Raw genomic sequence first — 4,321 nt, forward strand, 5'->3', positions numbered from 1 at the left:
TGTCTCTCTCTCTCTCTCTCTCTCTCTCTCACACACACACACACACACACACACACACACACACACCTCCATCCACACCACACAGCACAGAAAAGCATGGCTCAGATATACTTGGTCAACAACACGCTGCAGACCCAAACACATTCACACAACAAAACACATTCTTTTTCAAATTTCCTCCTATCCCTCCATGGGGATGGGTAGCTAAACTCCCATTTCTCATCTTTATTCTTTGAGTCGTTCCCTGTGCCCTAGCTCTAAGTCTTGTGCTAGGAACATAAATTGTCTCAATAGAGACAATTATGGAACAATATAAGGATAATATTGCTTTCTCCATGAGATCACAGGCTTTTCAAAGGTGGGGGGCTGTGTCTCCATTATAACTATCCTGGGGTAAGACCTGTGTCTTAGTTTCAGGGAGGGAAGAGAAGGAAACAGGCCCAGACAGGGTATGGAACTTACTCATGGTCTGGGCTGTTCACTGTCTGGGCTGAGATTTGAGCTGAGACTCATGTGACTCCAGAGGCCAGGTTCTTGCCAACAGCATTGGCTGGCATGAGTCATGGCCAGGATCAGGCTGTCTGGAGCCAGCTGAGCCACTGCTTACTGACCGTTTACCTCTCAGCCATGATCCCTGTCCTCAGGCCCAGCCAGGGCTGATTCACTGGAAAGCAGGAGGGTGGCTGTGGCTCTGGGTCAGCCTAAGTTACCATTTTATTGCCTCGTTATCTCTATCCTCATTAGCCAAATCATTGAGTGCTTATTAAGCAGTCAGGCAGCTCACATGTGCTGTGCCCTCACTGACTCACTTTGCCCTTGGGCATCTGCATATCCTATTATCCATCCATCCATTTGTTCACCCCATCATTCATTGTCTCTTGATCTCCACTTGTACCAGACCTTGTATTAGATGCCAGGAACCAGAGCACACAATAAATAAGATACAGTTCTTGCCCTCATACAACATCCTACCCCTGGCAGAGGAAGACACAGAATTAAATATAACATGAAGAGATCTGAACTGTGTGAGAGGAACACACCACAGGCAGCTGGAATAATTCAATCTGAATGGAGGTAGGAAAAATGCTTCATTCAATTGGTGACTGTTTTGAGAATGAATACAGGTTTGCAAGGATGGGCATTCTGAACCGAGGGAATGACTTATGCAAAAGCAGAGAGGTGTCAGAGAACAAAGGGAATGGAATGATCAGCACACTGATGCACACACAGACTGCATCAGAGTAACATAGCAGAGAACAGAAATTCCAGTGAAACTGGTGGAGACCAGACTAAGATCTCAAGGGAATCCAGGTTAACAAATGGGACCTCCTATTCCTGACAGACATGGCCAGAGGAAAGCCCAGGCTGTGGCATCTTTAAAGAGTTGGATTAGGCTGGGCATGGTGGCACATACCTGTGATCCTAGCAGCTCAGGAGGCTGAGGAAGGAGGATCCTGAATTCCAAGCCAGCCTTAGCAACTTTGAGCGAGGCCCTAAGAAATTCAGCAAGACCCTGTCTCTAATAAAATACAAAAAGGGGCTGGGGATGTGGATCAGTAGTTAAGTGCCCCTGGGTTTAATACCCACTACAAAAAAAAAAAAAAAAAGCATTGGGCAGGGGGCTAGGGGTTGGGGTTGTATCTCAGTTGTATAGCAGTTGTCTATCATGTTGGAGGCCCTGGGTTTGATCCCTAGCACCACAAAATAACAATAATTAGCAAAACAAAACAGTGACAACAAAAAAGAAAACCCCCAGAGTCAGGAATGATCAACTAAAGAATAAACAGCAACTGGGCTGGGGACATAGCTCAGTTGGTGGAGTGCTTACCTTGCATGCACAAGGCCCTGGGTTCAATCCCCAGCACCACAAAAAATAAATAAATAAATAAAATAAGATAAATAAACAGCAGCTAAACTCCTTCTCTTCCTCACCCGACTATGAGGTGAAATGATGAGATATATGGCCTGTGTATTCTCCAAAGAAAGTGGCCCCACTTTACCTAGAGGGAGTTCATGGCCATACTCAGGGGCGTAGCCCCATGTTAGTGCCAGCAATATTCATTCCATCATTCATTACCTCCAAACCTCCCCCTCAACATTCATTCCATGACTTACTAAGTCTACTATGTACTGAGCATCCTGCTAGGTCCTAGAAATTTAGTTCCACAAATCGCAATTATGAGTAATTGTAAGTGTACAACTTCTTGGTCATCTCACAGCTTTTCCATAGCATGTCATCATTATTTTGGCTTTCATCATTTGCTATTAAACAAATGATGTTTTTTGTAATAAAAGGTGTGATGCCCTTGGAGCCTGACACTGTAGTTTGTACATTTGAAAGGAACCAGCTCCCTCTGGATCCTCTTCCTTCACCTACCAGAGAGACCCCAAGGGAAGGAAACTCAGGGGCCCAGGAGTCAAACCTCAGACCTGCAGACCCAGGGGCGGCACCACTCTACCACTGACCTATACCCTAGCCCTTTTTAAAAAAAAATTTTTTTATTTTGATGCAGGGTCTCACCAAGTTGCCAAAGCTGTCCTTGAATTTGCCATCCTCTTGCCTCAGGCTCCTCAGTAGGTGGGATTACAGGTTTGCACTACCACACCTGGCCAATTTCCAGATTTTTAAAGGTAGTAGTTACTTTTGTGGTGATCATATAGATACATATATATGTAATGAATAAAAAGATAAAAACATTCTAATGTTGTGTGCAGAGACATGGGAGGCTGAAGCAGGAGGATTGAAAGTTCAAGGCCAGTCTCAGCAATATAGCAAGGCCCTGAGCAACTTATCAAGATCCTCTCTCAAAATAAAAATAAAATATTAACAGGGCTGGGGATGTGGCTCAAGCGGTAGCGTGCTCGCCTGGCATGCATGCGGCCCGGGTTCGATCCTCAGCACCACATACAAACAAAAGATGTTGTGTCTGCCGAAAACTAAAAAAAAAATAAATATTAAAATTCTCTCTCTTAAAAAAAAAAATTCACTCACAGACAGCTAAAATTTTGACAATGTGATTTTCATTTTCATCATTTCCATATATTTGCTCCATGACTGTGAGTGGTCTGTGCTTCCTCAGGGATGCTAAGTTCTCTCATCTCTAAAAATTAAATAAATAAATAAATAAATTAATTAATTAATTAAATAGTAATAAAAAGGGGCTGGAGACATAGCTCAGTGGTAGAGTGCTTGCTTAGTATGTCTAAAGCCCTGGGTTCAATCTCCAGCACCTCCAAACCTCCCCCTCAAAAGAGAACAAAACAAAAACAAACAAAGAGCAAATCTAGATTCAATGAGACTTGGATTACTACAAAGGAAGAAAGGCCTTATTGCAATTAGGGGGACGGGGATTTTTGCAGTAGGGACTCTGACCTTGACCATGAGATTGGCAAGGGTTAGGTAAACAGGGGTTTTCTTTCATAGGAAGATTTGAAAGAATGGGTGTGAGGAAGTGGGATGACCAGAAGAAGCATCAACGGTCAGTAGATTAGAGAATGTTTTACCCTTAAGCCAACCTATTTTCAGGAGGGGCTGTTGAGGAGGAGTTGCGCTGGCTCAAGCTGAGATTGGGCCAGAGTTCAGGGACCTGGGGAAACAAGAGAAGTTAAACCAAAGTTGGTTAACAAGTATTTTGTTCTGATTGATCAATGGGGACAGTAAGTTCATCTAAACTTTTATGAGGCAAAGAATTGGAATTTGGAATCTGTGTCTGGCTTTGTTACAGGTCAACATGGGAACATCCATGAATCTAATCTAAGTCCTATGGAGAAGTGTGATTTGATTCTTCACAGAAAACTGTTCCAGAACACAAAAGAATAGGGGAGGGGATGAGTAGGAGTCCTTAATTTCCACCGTTTTCCAGGATCACAGGACTGTGTGCACAGTGTCATTACATCTCCTGATAAACATAATTTCAATAATTTCTTCATAGTATATGCCTGAAAGTAGAATTGCTGGGTCAAGACAGGGGCTGGAGGTGCAGCTCATACAGCTTCACTTTACTAGATTGCCGCAGTCCGGCTGCAGCAAAATAACCAGGGGGTGACGAACAACTTGTGAACGTTGATACAGCAGGAGTGGGAGCCGTTTATTGCAGGACAGGAGCAGTATTTATACATTCCACACAGCTTATCTAATTAGCATAAACTAGATACATCAGTCAACCAATAAGGAATCTCCACACTTAATGGCTTGCTTTTGTTACTTCTCCAACCACTCCCTCTGGTATTTTGCCAGGCACCATCCAGACTTGTTTACGAACTTTAACATTCCCCTGGCAAAATGCCAGGTGTTATTTTGACTTGTTTACAGACTCTAACA

The sequence above is a fragment of the Marmota marmota genome, unplaced genomic scaffold (assembly GCF_001458135.2).
Source record: "Marmota marmota marmota unplaced genomic scaffold, marMar, whole genome shotgun sequence".
Taxonomy (NCBI): domain Eukaryota; kingdom Metazoa; phylum Chordata; class Mammalia; order Rodentia; family Sciuridae; genus Marmota; species Marmota marmota.